Below are 17,690 nucleotides of genomic sequence, written 5' to 3' on the forward strand. Positions count from 1 at the left end.
TTGAAATAAGCCACAAGTTTGTTTTATCTCCTTGAGATCTGACATATTCATCTGGGCAATTTTGAAGCTCAAGAGAGTGCTTAGACACTTCACAAGATGATTTGCATATTTCTAACCCAAGTCTAACCTTTCTGTGGAAAGATTACCCCTTTCTTTGGAAAACAATATATAAAATGAAAATTTAATCATCACAAACAGTTGCCTTTGTAAGACCTTTGTCTTTGCCTCTCAGATATATTATAATTCTGCATTAATATTTAAACAAAGGGGCCAATTCATCTATTGGGCATTTTCCACAGAAATTAAAAGTGTTAGTAATTGAATTTGGAAGTTCAGTTACCATTTACATTGTATTAAAATGTGGTATGAAACCTACCATGACCCTTCTGAACAATGTGGTCTTTAATGTGCTTTAGGGGGAGGGCTTAGGGAAGGAAAAGCCATAAAAGTCTTCAGGGTTCAAGATGAGGTTGGGATTTTAGCCCATTGCTTTTGTCATTTTCACACACTAACATCGCTGCAATCATGTTTGATTTAGCATCCTTAATACAATGAGGTGAGAGAACAAAAGGATATCAGAGGCACCAGTATGGAAGCCAAATACTCACACTCCCCCCGAAATTTTTCAGATCATTCTCTTTTCTCTGTTATCTTCCCCCACCTCCCCACCCCCTCCCATTACTGGGGTTTCTTTTTAAGCCAAAAAATCAGTCTATTTTTTGGAATCATTTGTATGCCTCAATAGTTTACTTGGCAATTGAAAAACAGGTTGCTCCTCAAATACTTTTTTTTTCTTAGAGACTTGATAAAAACACCATAATTAGGAAGAGCACATCTACTCAGATTTCAAGGTTGAGAGTGTTAGGGCTTTCCTGATGCACAGCTGTTTTACATATTTTGAAAAGCCTGATAGATGTAAAGGTCATTGCTAACTCTATCAGGGTCTTGATGCTCACACTGTGATCCAAGGACCTTGCATTAATTAGGATGAGAAGCATGGAAGGTCAGGAGTCAAATGGCTGCTGAGCCTCAGTGGGTTGTCCATGGGGCCAATCAGAATTTCTATAGGATTTTCAACCATTAAAACAAAACAAGCAAAAACAAAACCTGCTGCTGCTTCCAAGGCTTCCCTTGGCCTGTAGGGAAAGGACTCTTTTCCTGCTGCCCAGATGGCTCATAAAAACTTGACTGCGTCCATTGCTTTGCTTGCTTCACGAACGATTCCTGGTGTTGGGGAAAGAACCTCAGTAGCCTGACTTGTCTCTTGGCCAAGTCACTTGACCCCTGTGAGCCTCAAATTCCTCATATGTACAGACATCAGGGGACAGTAATGCTGATCTCACAGAAATTGCTGCAGGAATTAAATAAGAAACTGTCTCACCAACACATGGTTAACATACCTTGAAATTTAAGAGTTCTAAAGAGTGGCAGATTTAAGAAGATTAGGAAGGAGAGGATTCTTGGGTGAACCTGTGCCTGGTGCTATTTATGTTCCTAGTAGGAAAGACTCCTGGGAATGCCTCTGTTGAATGGGCAACAATCAGGATGGAACTCAGGAAATTTAGCCTTGAAAATGCTGTACAACCTGTGAGACTGGCTGCTGAGCTTTCTCTTAGAACTTTCAGTGAGTTAATACTCTGTTCCAGGGCTAATAAAAATAGTAGTAAGTGGTCCCTGCAAAATCCCTTTCCTTCAAGGGCTTCCTATAGTTGGGGAAATAGACTGTGACTGTGAGTGTGAGCCAGGGAGGTTGCATCACAGGAAAGGAAAAATAGGTTATCCTTCCTTTGTTTCAGTGGATAAATAGCTGCCCAAACACACCCTGTGGCCAACCTTTAATATCTCCTTCTCAGAAGCTTTAGCATGAAGTGGTAAAGTTGGAGATCTTCACATCCTAATCATTGCCCTGTTTAATTTTGTAGTCTTCAAGTCACCCTACCTTCTGGAGAAGGAATAAGCAAAGGCTTATTATTATGAACTCTAAGTTTACAAATATAATTTATGTAGCGAACATTTATGTTCTGTAGAACTGGTGAACCAGTTCTATACCTACCTGAACCACCACAACTTTATGAACTGTAAAGGGAAAAGAAACATTTAATGTTGCTTAAGAGATTACGTATCCTCACATGCCTTTTGGAATCATGTACACTGAAACCAAAGTTTGGGAGCATATTGGGGAGAAGAGAAATATTTGACTGCCAAAGCACTATTCAAAACTGGCAATAATATTTGTTTTCTTTCTTTCTTTTAACTATGCTTTCTGGATATTTCTTGAAATGCTTTTTGCTCTTTGTATGGTTGCAAAATAGATTACTCAAATATCTTTCTTAACAGTAGAATTAGAGTCCTGGCTTGCAGTTGTCAAGAGTGTGGAGAGACTCTGAACCTCATTTCTCTGTTTCACTCTTGACAAATTTTCCTTTCATGACATTTCATCATGTACCCTCAGTGTGACAGCTACAGCAACCTAATTTTACTTTTCAAAGACGCTGATGACTTACTAAATGTCTGATATATTTAATTATGGATGCATTTAGTTGCAGCTTATTAGTAACTGTCTACAATAGAAGAAAAAAGTAAATGCCATTCTAGTAGCCATTTAATCCCTACACATGTACATATGACATGAGTCTGTAGAATGAAGGAGATGGGTAATTAAAAGACTTGTACCTATTGGTGCTAGTCTTGAAGCCGTGGCTACTGAGAATACACATGTGCATGAATATCCCCTTGTGTCTCGTGGTTTTGGTTTTTCAAGTTTGCTGTGAGGTAGCTGTTCATTGCTGCTGACAAGAAAATCTACCAGCCTCACTTCTCATTTGATGAGAGCAGGGTGGGATGAGATAAAGTGCCACAATAGTATGCCACAATAGTATCTTTCCCTGTTATTGTAAGCAGTCCAATCATTCATTGTTTTAACTGTATCTATATTAAAATGGCACTTAAACTGTCACATTCTACCCTTAGGAGATTCCAGGCTCTTTTCGAATATGTAGAATTACTTCTTCAGCACCTTTGCTGTGATCCTCACCTGCCTTTGGAATCATGTACACTGAAAAACTTGCTGTGCGCTTACCAGTGTGATACTAGAGAAAAACTATCCACATAGAGTAACTTTAATAAGCTCGTCAAATGCCATATTTGAAAATATTTGTACTGAGTTAAGTTCTTATTTTAACCAAGCTAGTAGTATTACCAAGAGAAAAGATATTCATGACAATGTATGTCTAGGGAATCTTGGGGGCATGGGGAGAAGAGTGCTAGTTTTATGAAAATACTGATCCAGTGACTTGGGGAAACAGAATCCCTTTTTTTCTGATATTAGTACAATCATGTCAGTGTAATGTGTGAGATAATGTGTATATGCATTGTTTAAGCTTCATAATTTGTGGTTCATTTTAGTGATGAATACAGAGACTCCAACACTGACTCTGAAAATTGGTTTACATGTGGCAGCGTATTTGTAAGGGCACCATTTTGGCAGCAGGGTGCTAGAATAATGTACATGCCTGTGTATTTAAATCTGTTCAGAATTCTAGAGAAAGGGGCCTTTTTGTGAAGAGCAGCATAGCAAATACACTCTCTACTCTTATAGAACATACGGTTTCACTTAAAGCATGCTAATTGGTCTCTCTTTTCAACAGGACCTTGAGCCTGGGAAGGGACTTAGCACTAAACTTGGAGCATTGGTGCTAGGTCTCTAGACTGGCCCACCAGTTTCTCATCTAGAGTTCTTTTAATCTATGTGCTTTGATTTGCGTGTAGAGCAGCTACAATATTAACTAACATTTATTGGTGTTTGTGCATGATATTAAGCTACATGTTAGGGCTATAAAATAAAAATAATAGGACTCCCTACTCTGTGGCACATACAGCCTAGTAGAAGGAGATGAATAATGAACAAGTGCTAGAGGCACGGTGGCAGCAATTCTCTAGGGTACTTAGGTTGTGCAGAAGTAGGAGAGCTCAGTTTGAGTTACCAGGTCATGCTTCAACCAGAAAGGCATCCTAAGAGGTTGTTCAGTGTTTGTATTTGCCAGGTTGGTAAAGTAGGAAAGGATGTCCTAGGCAAAAGAGCGGCATGAAACAGAGACATGGCAGTGCCCTCCCCCCACCTCTCTGCCTCAGACTCTGCATTCCTAAAACACTCTGACCTCTGCCTGTTCCCTCTGGCTGGGAATTCCCTTTCACATACTTCTGTAATGTCCAGGTCAGGTGACACTTGTAGGTAATCTTTCCTGTCCACCTTTCCATGTAGCTTCAGAATCACTCTTCACTTCTCTTTGCTTAATATATCTTTTTCTAGTGTTGTTTACTCTATTGAAATTATGGGATTAATGTTTCCTCCAGTATTATGAGGTACGTAAGGGACTCAGAAAAACCCTCAAATATATTTATTCAGTGAATAAATCTCAAGATGATTTAAAGTAACAACTATTAAATAATGAATCAATGTTTATAATTCCAACTTCTACAATACTTATTTATTGTTGTGGTGTCTGAGTCTGAAGCTATTAATGAAATATCTGTCTTTTCCTACCTTTTCAAAGAAGACTTTTCATTAAACCAACTTTTTTTTCCCTAAGTAAACCTTGAAAGTTTCCAGTAATTGACCTCCAAGGTGGCTTAGGTGTTCTCTCAGCACCATCACCACTATGGCCTGAGTATGACTCCTGCCAGGGAGCTGACCCACGTGGTGTAGTGAAGCTCTTCTGTCTTGCCTGCTTTTCCCCTCAGCAGTGTTTTTAAGTCAATCTACTTAAGTGTTTTTAAGTCAATCTCTGTTCTGCTCCCCACTCTGGTGAATCCTCTTATTCCCCAATTCTTTTACACAAAAGAATTCTTTTTACACAAATTCTTTTACACGAAAAGAAAAAAAGGTTTCTAGTAATAGTCCAAATAGGACAAAACTACAAATTTGCAGGTTGTTCTATCTAGAAAACAAATTTTCATTCATGTGAAAATGGTATTCACAAATAGAAATCTAATTCAAAGATTCCTACCTATAAGAGATAGAAACTGGGGGTGATGACCTGGATTTGTATTTTCTTGCCTCACATCTGTTAATGATGGGGTTCATTTCCCCTGGATTCATTTCTTATGACTTCAGCTAACTTATTTGAGCTTCTTTGTCTCCAGGACTAAGCAGTTAATGACAGTAACATTTTGTTTTGTCTTTTATTCAGTAACCGATAAGAAATAACTTCCAAACATTTAGTCCTTAGCAACCCTTTCAGTTGCTCATTGTTTTCATTCAACTGATGTTGTTTTCAAGAAATGTTTTCTAAGAATCTTTGTGTGTGCCTCTGGAAATGGAATTTTATAATGTTACACAGTGGAGGAGGAAGAGTATATGAGTAAAGGAAGAAGTCCTGTTATATTTACTCATTTTTGTTTAAATTTTGTGTTAGCAAATGATATTTTGAAGGTACAAGTTCCCGATTTCCTTCCCCTACAGCACCAGACATAATTTCAATTTGAAAACGAGTGTAATCAATACTTAGAATATGCAGCTGATCAAGGAACCAGTAGTCTAGTTGAGACGTGGTTTTAAATATCTTTTAGCCAGGCATATTCCAGATTGCCTTAGTTGTCAGTATAATGTGGAGGTGGGAGAGCAGTTGGAAAGTTTAGAAACCTCCGTTTTCTAAATCTGGCCTTCATCACAGTCTGAAAAGCAGGTTTTGATAAAAATCAGTTTCTAGATGTAATTTCTGTAACCTGAGTCCTTGCAATAGGTAAAATGCCCTTCTCGGGGTGGGGAGGTATTTTGTTTCAAGACTGGAAGTATGAGAGTAGGAAGCCGTTCCATAAAGGACTTCAGCAAATTAAATAGAATTGATTGCTAATATGAAGGAACTTAGTGACACTACATCTATTTAGTTGTTCTCACAGATTCTGTTGTGATTGCTGTTTCCTTGGTTAAAAATGAAAGGCAGCAGCACTGACACTTAGTTTTGATACATACCTTCCTCCTCTTCCTGTACCTCCTGCCCAGGCCTTTCCACCCACCTCGGGTTGGCAAAGCATGAACCTCCTTCAAGGCCCTTTTGGTTTGGTCTGTTAGGTCTCTAAGGTGTGCAGGGGGTGCTTCAGCCTTACCCTGATCCACAGGAGTTTCTGTGTAGTGTCCCTCTGGTCAAATGTTTCTCTTGGGAGCAAAACAAGGAACCTTTTCTGTCACCATCTTGATGATACCTCATCCTGGCTTTATGCTCCACCTATTTCTTCTTTGACTGTGTTATCTGGCTTTCCTACCCTGACTTCTTTCCTTTCCCTCTGTATGTTTTGGTATCAACTTGTTGCTGCTTCTCTACACATTCTCTCCCTCCTTGCAGATCCAGTCTGTAGCCAAAGCATCTCTTGGTTGTGTCACTGACTCCTAAAGTCCATTCTGGACCTACCTTTCATCTCTTAAATAATTGACTGTCTTGGGCCCTCCCTGGTGGCACATTGGGTTAAAGCACAGCACTAAGAAGCTTAAGCCAATTCTGCATGAGTTCGATCCCTGCCTGCCCCTGAGGGGATCCACATGGCTTGGCAGACCTCTCCTGTCTCGCCCACTGCTCTCCCCAGCAGTGTACTTCGTCAATCTGCCTGTTCTGCTCCCCACTCTGTTGCTGGTGAATCTGCTCACCATCTCTGGCCTGTACCCCAGTTCTGTATGAATAAATAAATAAAAATCTAAAAAACAATAAAAATAAAAAATAATTGACTGCCTTTAGAATATTTCTGTTTAACCCATCCATTATACTTTTTTAGACTAAAGTCTCAGTCAATTTTTTGGTTTTGTCTCAGTCAGTATTTTATTTCTTGTAATGTTAATACATTCCTTACAGTTAGATTTAGAACTGCTAGTTCATTTTTGACATTTTCCTGCCTGCCTCCTTCCTTCCTTCCTCTTACTCTGGAATCTAGTCAGCCCACAAGCCCTCTCAAAGCTCCCGAGATTTATTTTTACTTGCTTTCAGCCATTCTGTTCTTCCTCATTTCTGTGACCTCAGTAACCAGTGCTGTCCCTCTTGTTGCAATCTTCATATCATTATGAAATTAATCTCATAACTAATGATTAATTACTTCTAAAGTAACTGCTTTGATCCAGAGATCTCTATACTCAAAAATGTCAGTAGCCTTTTAGTAATAGAATAAAATCTATTTCAGTCTGTTCCAAACTACATTTATTCTATAAGATACATCCACTTTAATATTCTGTTGCAATTCCCTCAAACACGCCTTGCATTTAGATGCTTCCCTTTGTCACTGCTGTTATTTCCCTTTCCTAAAGTGCCTGCTGTCTTTGTTTTCAACCTTTTAACTGTGAAATCAACACCTAGAGAAAAGTACATAAAACAGAAATTACCATTTAATGAGTTACTAAAAAACAAGTACTCTTAAGTCAAGACAGCATCACCAGGATCCATAAGCTCTTTTTCACTCCCACATTCTCCTCACTGTCTCTTTCTCAACTGTAGCTGTTTTGTTGTTGTTTTAGCTTATTTAATAAAATTGGATTCCTTTTCTTTCTGGTTTCTTTTACCTTATATTATGTGTTCAAGTCCTCTACATTGTTGTAATATTTCATATATCTTTACTGCTGCATAATATTCCATTGGTACTTACTGTTATTAGATTGCATTCTAGTGTTTTTATATTTTTTGGATGCTATTGTAAATGGTGTATTTTCAGAATTTCATTTGTTGTTGGTATAGATTTAGTTTTTTGTATTTTTTTTATTTTAATGGCAGACTAGAACTTCCAGTGTCGAATGCAGATGTTAATAATGTGATATCATTTTTGTTTTACTTCCAATTGCAAAAGAAAAGCTTTCTAAAAGCGTTTTATCATAAGTATGAAATTTGGTTTACATTTTAGATGACCTCAATCATAATAAACAAGCTTCTTCTACTCCTAGCTTGCTGAGAGTGGAATAATTTTGGATTCTATCAAAGCCTTTTTAATATTAAAGTACCATTTATTGCTTGTTTATAATAGTTTTTTAAAAACAGAAATACCAGAATTTTTCATAAAACTGCAAATTTTTATTGGATTCCAGTCTGTATTTAATTGCACCAACACAGCTAACATTCATTCTGTATTTACTGTATTCCAGGGTTTATATTAAGCAGAATGTGTAGTGTGAATAGTCTCAGATTCTGGTGCAAGAGTGCTTAGAATTCTGGCTCTGCTGTATAGTAGCAGTGGGATCTTCAGCAGATTTCTTTTTTCTTTCTCTTTTTTCAATTTATTTTTACTTTTATTTATTCGTAAAAGAACTGGGGTGTAGGCCACAGGTATGGGGGTTAAGAGGATTCACCAGAGACAGAGCGGGAAGCAGAACGGGCAGACCTACTGAAATACACTGCTGAGCATAGGGGCCAGACAAAAGATGTCTGCTGCGCCATGTGGATCGGCTCCCTGGCGGGGGATCACTAGATAGTGATTAACCTCTTGCGCCACCAGGGAGGTCCCATAAGCATATTTCTTTATCATCTTTGCCCCTCAGTTTGTACATCTACAAAATGAAGATAACAGTTGTATCCATTGCAAGGAGTTGTGAGGAATGAGTGTATTATTAACATTTGACAATATAGAAACCACATGCACATGTTAGCTATTATTTTTTAAAATAATATAATAGCTTATTTTTACATCATTTTGAGTCTTTTTCCATCTCAGTTGTAACCCCCGTGGGCTTCCCATCACCAAATCATCCTGTGGCATCACCATAGTCCAGTGCATTTCCCTCCCTCCACTGTTTTTGACCCCATTCCCCACTCCACCCCATAAAATGTCTCTGGTATATAGCTGTTCGTTAGCTATTACTACTTTATAGCTATTTCACAAACTCCCTGGCAACTCTATGAGGTGTGAGTACTGTCACACTGGTGGCTGTGAGAGCTGAGTCATGTGCCAGTTACAGAGCTAGAAGTGGCATAACTGGAATTCATCCCCTGGAATTAAATACCAAACCAATGCATTGCAGACTTTTTATATTGATGCATGGAACATTGTGACCTAGCATACCCCTGCACACGTGCACACACAGACATACAAATGTACACATTTTTTTTATGTACACATTTTAATTGAAAGAAAGATTTCACAGTATTTTACTCTTGCTACAGGTGATGTACTTTGATATTTTCTATTATATTTCTTTCAAAAATGGGTATTTGTACAATGGATTATAACTTTTTATTTGGAAAACATGTAACTTAAGTCATGCCTTTTATTATGCATGTATATATTCATTCATTCAAAAAATGAGCCTCTTTGTAGCAATTCCAGTACCAGATGTTACTATAATGTCTTACCTCTTTGCATTTATTTGTTAATTATAATTGAGAGGTCCTACCACTTTTATAAAAACAGTAACCTAAGTAATGTAAAAGTCTTATCAGATGCATGGCCATACTTATTTATAAATAACTAGATTCTCGTTTGCTTATTGTTCTCTCTAAATGGAGATGGTAGCATCCGTTTATTTAGGCAGACGTGTCCTCATGTGGTTAGGGTCCTCTCTGGTTCAGATTGTTAATAATCTTTTAGGCCAACCATATCAGCTACTTTATTCATCATTTTCATTATTTTCTTTGAATTTGATATTTTGGCCCCGAAAATTAATCTGTGTCAGTTGAGAGAGACCCCAAGGTCTTTATCTTCCCTTATTCATTTCAACAGGCTTGTTCAAATGTAAAGAAATGAAACTTAGTGAGACATTTCCTGTAGATACATTAGAATAATTTCTAACTTAAACAAAATCTTAAAGATTATCCATAAGGATTGGAAAACTATAGCAAAAACCAAGCATGTTGTCTTTTTTCTTTTAATGTTCATGCATGGTTTCATTTATCATGAGTAACCAGTAAACTCCCTTTAAAGTTTTGTAGGGACAGATTTAGTAGAAAATCATGACTTTACGTGGGATAGATTAAGGCTCTTTAGTGGATAAATATCTTGATACTTGATACTATATTTGTGACTATCTCCATGTAACTCATCTTGGTAGTTGTGCTAAAACTCACTGAACTGTATTGACTGCTATTTTAGAAGGGAAAAAGATTCTTTTCAGAGGAGGCACAAGTTGGAGAAGGGTTTCCAGCTCCAAATTTTAAATGCCTTCATTTGCCAGTTGTTGACTGTGCCTGTACCCTCTCTAGTAGTCATGGTTCAGAACTCATTTCCTCTAGGAAATCTGTTCTTCCAGTCTTTCCACCAGACTAAATGTTCTTCCTCTGTGCTATTGTATCAATAAATGTTAAATGTTTTAAGGTTTTTAAAAAAAGAAGAAATAAAGACAGTTAACCATCAGTATCATCTGGTACCTTCGGGTTTGCCAAGCTTTGTCTGATACAACCCATGAGGAAGCTAGAGTTCCATGTCGTTTGTAAGTAATTTGTTAACTCATTGATTCCCACAACTGTTGTTTGAGGAGGGTAACATATAATCCACATTTTATAAATTAGAAGCTGATGTAACTTCAGAGAGATTAAGAAAATTTCCAAAGTCACACAGCTAGCAAGTGTCAGAGCCTAGTTTTGAATTTTAAAGAATTTTAGTCTCTGATCCAAATTCGTAATTTCCATGTTCCATTGCCTTTGCTCCAGAGATTTATAAAACTGATTATTGTCTCCTTCCTTCCCTTCTCCAAGTTGAGACCTTGCCATGAGCCCCAAGATCTACCTACCCTACCAAGCCTGTTCCCTTGACTGCCAGGCTACCAGGCAGGTCTGTTCACCTAATTGTCTTCTCATTAAAAGTCTGAAGTTCTCCTCCCTCTTTTCTTTTTCATGGGGAGGAGAGAAAGATTCCAGTAGTTTTTACTTTGTTTTTTCCTCTTTATTATTCATCAATTCTCAGAATAATGAGTTGGTGTCCTAGCAACCTCTAGTGGTAATTCATGAGGGTTTTCTTTTTAATATTATGAATGCATTGGTTTTTCTGTTTCAAGTGTTTTGATTCTATCATTTAATTGCCATCATTATTATTTTTTGATGCATAGATTGCTTCATTTTAGACTAGTGGGGACTTTTTATACAGCTTCTTGTATCTTTTTGACATGACTCCATTATTAGCTTTAGCTAGCACAGTAAGACGAACCTTATATATTCTGCCTCAAACCTGGAATCAACCATTTCTATTCAGTCCTGATTCTTGTAAGATTCTTTTCTCTACCAACACTAATGTTTTTACTCATTGCAGTTTTTGTAGATTGCAAACTACCTTGCTCAGAGTTTTAAAATGCCTATCATTTTTTAAACCCTCAGCTTTTCGTCTACTCCATTGTCTCTCTATCTTGCTGACTGATGAGTACTATATAGTTACTATGACTCATAGTCCCCACTTTGAGGTATTTATTTGACGGGTTTTCTTCCCACTATATTTTAAGCAGATTAGAGCATTGAATTAATAGGTAAAGAGCACTGAATTAGGAATGGCTGTGAATATTTCCTTTGTGTTAAATGCATTAGTCAGAGAAAGCTGTAGATTTAGTGAGTCATTTTCAGTGAGGCATGTGACACAGTTGTCAGTGATATTCTTAGGCTTAAGGTAGAGAAATGTAGGCTAGACTAGAATGTCTGGCCTAATTAAGAAACAAAACTAGTTGAACAGCTGTTTCCAGAATGCTAATGGTTAAATCAGATTGGAGAAAGGGTTCTCTAGTAGCTTCCCCAAGGCCACATTCTGTTTAAGGAGTCTATCTTAAGGATGAAAATGAAAGTAATAATGACCATAAATGGAAGATAAGCTAGGAAATAACTAACATACTGAGAGGAAGGACCAGATCCCCTAAGATTTCAATAGACTAGAATGACATATATAATTTATTATTTTATAAAAATAGAATTGATAAAAGATGATGTCTTTATGGTGTTGCACAGGGTTAAATGTCAGCACAGTGAAGCTATCCACAGCCACTGCTGCACAAGTTTGATCCCTAACCCACATGGCTCAGCAGACCGCTCCTATCTTGAGCTCTGCTCCCTTCCGTGGGTCCACCTTTCTGTCACTGGTGAATCCTCTGTCACTGGTGAATCCTCTCATCCTTTCCCCGCAAACTTCCCACACCTATGGCCTGCACCTCAGCTCTTGTATGCATAAATAAATAAACGATCTTTAAAACTATATACATTAAAAAATAGAATCGTGCAAATTAAAACCACAATGAAATACCACCTCACCCCAGTGAGAATGGCACATCTTCAAACAACTAGCAACAACAAATGTTGGCAAGGATGTAGAGAAAAAGGAACTCTCCTGCACTGCTGGTGGGAATGCAAATTAGTACAACCACTATGGAAAACTGTTTGGAGGTTCCTCAAACTGCTAAACATGGAGCTTCCCTACAACCCAGCAGTCCCACTCCTAGGTATCTACTCAAAAGACACAGAAACACTGATTGATACCTGCACCCCCATGTTTATTGCTGCTTTATTTACAATTGGAAAAACATGGAAGCAGCCCAAATGCCCAGACGTAGATGACTGGATAAAAAAGATGTGGTACCTATATACAATGGAGTATTACTCAGCAACCAAAAAAGAGAAACACATGTCTTTTGCAGCAACTTGGATGGAGCTGGAAAAGATCATGCTTAGTGAGATAAGCCAGAAAGAGAAAGAAAAATACCAGATGGTTTCACTCATAGCAGGAGTATAATGGACCAGGCGAGAAACTAACAAAAATAATGAACAACCATATACCAGAGACATTTTGTGGGGGTGGAGTGGGGAATGGGATCAAAAAAGTGGGGGAGGGAAGTGCACGGGATTTTGGTGATGGCACACGGGTGACATGGTGATGGGAAACCTGCGGGGATTACAATTGAGATGAAAAAAAAAATGTACAAAATGATGTAAAAATAAACTGTTATAAAATAATTAAAAATTAAATGATCAATACAAAAGAAAATATTTTTTGATATATGGAAATGATACTACATTAAGAAAAATAGAATTGATCCAGGAGAAATGTAAATACCCTAGCCTTGGGTTTAACATTCATATATCAGTTAGGGCCCTCTCTGGTAGTGCAAGGGGTTAAAATGTAGCACTGTGAAGCTCTCCTCAGCCCCTATAGCATGAGTTTGATCCCCGGCCAGGGAGGTGTCCCACATGGTGCCGCAGACTCCTCTTTTCTGCCCGCTGCTCCCCTCAGCAATGTATTTCAGTCAAATCTGCCTCCCTCACAGCTTCCCACTCTGTCTCCAGTAAATCCTCTTACCCCCTGCACCTCTCTGTAGAATTGGCCTGTACCCCAGTTCTTGTATACATAAATAAATCTTGATAAAAGAAGTACTATATCAGTTAATGACATACGTAATAGACTCTTCAGGTTTTAGATAGAACCAGATATGAATTAAATGTAGAGAGGGATTGGAATTCACAGTTCTGATTCCAGCTTCATTCTTGATTAAGTAACGAAAATTAAGTTTCTTTTACCCCTTTAAGCTTCTGTTTTCCAACTGTAAAATATCAGATGGCATTTTTTTTTAAGGTTTATTTATTTATGCTTACAGAACTGGAGTGCAGGCCAGAGGTGCAGGGGTAGCGAGAGGATTCACCAGAGACAGAGGGGAGCAGAACAGGCAGATTGACAAAGTACACTACTGAGGGGAGCTGTGGGCAGGCCAGAAGAAGTCTGCCACACCATGTGGGTCAGCTCCCCGGCCTGCCGGGAATGGAACTCATGCTGCAGTGGCTTCAGAGAGCTTCATAATGTGATACTTTAACATGTTGTGCTACCAGGGAGAGCCCCAGATGGCATTTTTTATAGCATCAGTAATTATGAATTACTATTATGTGTTATTAGCTGGTTCAGAAACATTTAAGGCAAAGCTGATTAAGCCTTAAATAAATTGTGTTTAGAGAAACAAACCTGTTCGTTTCTGGATACTTTTGAGAGAAATTTTGATACTATTTGATTCATTAAGAATGAGAAATGGGCCCTCCCTGGGGTGGCGCAGCGGGTTAAAACACAACACTAAGAAGCTAAAGCCACTTCCGTATGAGTTCGATTCCCGCCTGCCCCAGAGGTGACCACATGGCGTGGCAGACCTCTCCTGACCCTCCCACTGCTCCCCTCAGCAGTGTACTTCATCGATCTGCCTGTTCTGCTCCCCACTCTGTCTCTGGTAAAGCCTCTCGCCGCCCCTGAGCCTCTGGCCTGTACTCCAGTTCTGTATACACAAATAAATAAATCTTTAAAAAAAAAAATGAGAAATGGGGGCCCTCCCTGGTTACAGCACAGCACTATGAAGCAATCAGCAGTCACTGCAACCGGAGTTCAATTCCTGGCCAAGGAAGTGACCAACATGGCATGTCAGACCTCTCCCGACCCTCCCGCTGCTCCCCTCAGCAGAGTTATTCTGTACATCTGCCCTTTTTTCCCACCCTTGTCTCTGGTAAATCCTCTCACCACCACCCCACACTCACACACATACCTCTGACCTCTACCCCAATTCTTTTATGCATAAATAAATAAACCTTTAAAAAAAAGAGAGAGAAGAGAAATGGGGCCTCCTTGGTGGCACAGGGGTTAGAGTGCCATCAGGCTATCTCTAGCCACTGCAGCATGAGTTCCATCCCTGGCCAGGAAGCTGACCGACCCATATGGCATAGCAGACCTCCCTGTCTCACCCTCTGCTACCTTCAGCAGTGTGTTTCAAGAGATAGAGAAATGGGAGAATAAGAGTAAGAAAAATTCACATTTGACAACCTCATGTATCTTTAAATCTCTGAATAGTTGGCATATGAACAAGGTTAAATTGTACATTTTTTGCCCATGCGCACATAAATTATGGCCAATGGGGAAAGTTTCAGGGTAAACCTTTAGGTTTGCCACAGTGTAAGGGAAATCGTTTGAACCATCAAAACTATCTTAAATAGAATGAGTGGAATGATGTGCCTTATTGAATGAAAACAGGGCTGTACAAGTAGGGTATGGGTTAGCCCCTTGTCTTAGAATATTTTAGCAGGAATTCATGCTTTCAGTAAAGGTCTGTTCAAGGCAGTTTCTTAAGGCTCTACCTAACAACACTTAAGACCAGGTTTTCTAGTATGAGGGTAATAATACCTCTTAGTTAATATGATGAGCAAATAAGTTAGTATACACTTAGCACTTATTGAATGTTGTTTGTTGTATCAGTAAAGTAAGAATAATCCTTTCTCTAGCCTGGCACAAATTAAATCATGAAGGCACACATGCTTATGGTATCCTTCGAGTTCTTTTTAAGAACAGGAGGTGCAGAAATCTATATTTAATTTCTGACCAGGCCCTAATGGGTGCATTTTGCTTTCATTTGTTAATTTATAAAGTGAAATCTTGTTTGTTTGTTTTCCCAAGTGGAGAAGAACTTGCCTTACCTGCAAATAGAATGGAAGGTTTGCCTTGCTGTGGTCATGGAATGTAATCATTAGATACATAGATTTGAGGTGTTCCACCCCTGCTCCCCTTTTTACTCTTAAGTTGGTAACTGTTTGTAGAAACGAGTATGACAGTAAGAGCTGTAGCCAGAGAAGCAGTCACTGGACTTGAAGATCAAGACTCTTTTTTTGTGTGCCCATTGGTGGAAAAACATGCCCCTCTAGTCTTTGATCCCAGTATAGCTTTTTTAAAGATCATGAAAAGAACAACATTGTTACAAGACATGAACATACTCTTATGGGTCTGTATTTGATTGTTGTTCAAAAGATCCTTTGCTCTGGATCCAGATGTACAAAATGCCTTAAGAGGTTATGAACTCTAGTTCTGATATTGTCAGATTAGTGTCGTCCATTTCCTAATGGACAAATGACTTTTCTGCTGTGTTTTGCAAAATAGTGGTCGCTGTACCTTACGGGAATTGTGTGATGCCGTAAACAAAGTACGTTTGGCACCTGCTTGTGGTGTTGTGCTCAGTGAAACCCTATCAGTGAAGAGCAGGGTCCTTGGAGATACTGACTACAATGATTTTTAATTTCTGATAGAGTTTAGCTTATACTTTATATATATATAGAATATTGACAGTTTTTGTTAAAAATAAGAAAATTTAGATTCTTTTATAGTCAATCATGATGCCCTGACAGCTGCCCTAGCCCAGTATTGAAACAAAATCCCATCCCAGACACAATAAATGCTGCTGTTTCGCCATCCGTTTTTCCTGTTTGGCCTTCCCTGGTTTAGTTTTTAAATTTTCTATTTTAACTTTGTTCTGTTTACCTTGAGCTTTCTTGGTGTCTTTTAAAGGAAAAGCAAAGGAATACTTACGGTACTGGAGCTGTTTTTATAGGGTAGCTTAGCCAAGTTTCTTTTAGTTGCAAATTATAGACACTAAAGTTGGTTTAAGAAAAGCAAAAATTGAACATTGTATTGTCAGTTTGCTACAGTTCGGCAATTAGGAGGTACATCCGAACCTTCTAAAGCCCTCTATCTAGGAATTATAAAGTCCTCAAGAACCTATGCAAGTCCCCTCCCCATATCTTGCTCTATTTCCCCTTGTCTGTGGCATCATATATCTCATTCTCTCTTTAATTACTGTTTGCCTGGTGACTTTGAGCAGGTCACTTAATGTGGAAATACGATGTAATTTCCTGTGCAGCTGTTAAGAAAAATTACCACAAGCTGGGTTACTGAAAGCAACAGAAATTGATTTTCTTAGAATTCTTAAGCCAAAAGTCCAAAATTCTTATCACCGGACAGAAATGAAGGTGTGATAGAATTGAATTTCCCCTAAAGGTGCTAGGGAAGAGCTGTTAGTGGCTCCTAGTATCCCTTGTGTGTGTGTGTGTGTGGTGTGTGTGTGTGTGTTCCTCTTTTGTCTTAGCAAATCTTCCACTGCCTCCTCCTTAAAGATGTATGGCTGCAAATTGATCCCACCTTTGAAATCCAGAATGATCTCCTTAGCTCAAGATCTTTAATTTGATCTTCAAAGATTCTTTTCCTGTAATATCTATTGTGGGCCCTCCCTGGTGGCTCAGCGGGTTAAAGCACTGCACTAAGAAGTTTAAGCCATTTCCGCATGAGTTCCATCCCAGCCTGCCCCAGGAGATCCACATGGCGCTGCCCCTCCTGACCTGCCCACTGCTCCCCTCAGCAGTGTACTTCGTCGATCTGCCTGTTCTGCTTCCCACTCTGTCTCTGCATCTCTGTCTCTTCCCACACCCTCCGCATCTCTAGCCTGTACCCCGTTCTGTATAAATAAATAAATCTTAATAAATAAATAAATAAACAAACAAACAAACAAACAAACAAACAAATAAATAAATAAATAAATATTGCAGCGAAAGCACTGTTCTTAGTACTTTATCCAGGCATAGTAAATTACAACTCCCATTTTACAGATGAGTGAAACTATACTGGAAGTGAAATAACTTAATTTGCTCAAATTCACCCAGCTAGTGTTAGAAATGGGCTTCAAATAAGGATCTCTCTAATTCTAGAGAGGGGTTCTTAATAACTGTATCTTGCCTGTTACTCAGGAAGGAAGTTTAAATGCGGACTTGTACCTTGGCCTCTAATTAAAACTTTTCCTGGAGGTTTCTTGCACCTGCTCGGAAAGCCTCGCATTACAGTTGACCAAGGTGCTTTTTGTCACATTCCTGTTCATTGGCATATGCTTGCTTCTGAAATAGTAAAATTTGAGGGAAGAAATGGAGAGCAATATTTCCAGCTTAATTTTCCTCCTTAACTTCTTTGTAGCTAAGCAG

At 38.7% G+C, this 17,690-nt stretch overlaps 1 protein-coding gene across 1 annotated transcript in view; it reads left to right on the forward strand.

Moving 5' to 3' along the window:
- The window catches only part of NR6A1 (nuclear receptor subfamily 6, group A, member 1), a 173,104-nt gene that overhangs the window by 128,507 nt on the left and 26,907 nt on the right, over positions 1–17,690 (forward strand). The window lies entirely within an intron of this gene.

Source organism: Condylura cristata, unplaced genomic scaffold (genome assembly GCF_000260355.1).
Source record: "Condylura cristata isolate star-nosed mole 26May11 unplaced genomic scaffold, ConCri1.0 scaffold00006, whole genome shotgun sequence".
In the NCBI taxonomy this organism is placed as follows: domain Eukaryota; kingdom Metazoa; phylum Chordata; class Mammalia; order Eulipotyphla; family Talpidae; genus Condylura; species Condylura cristata.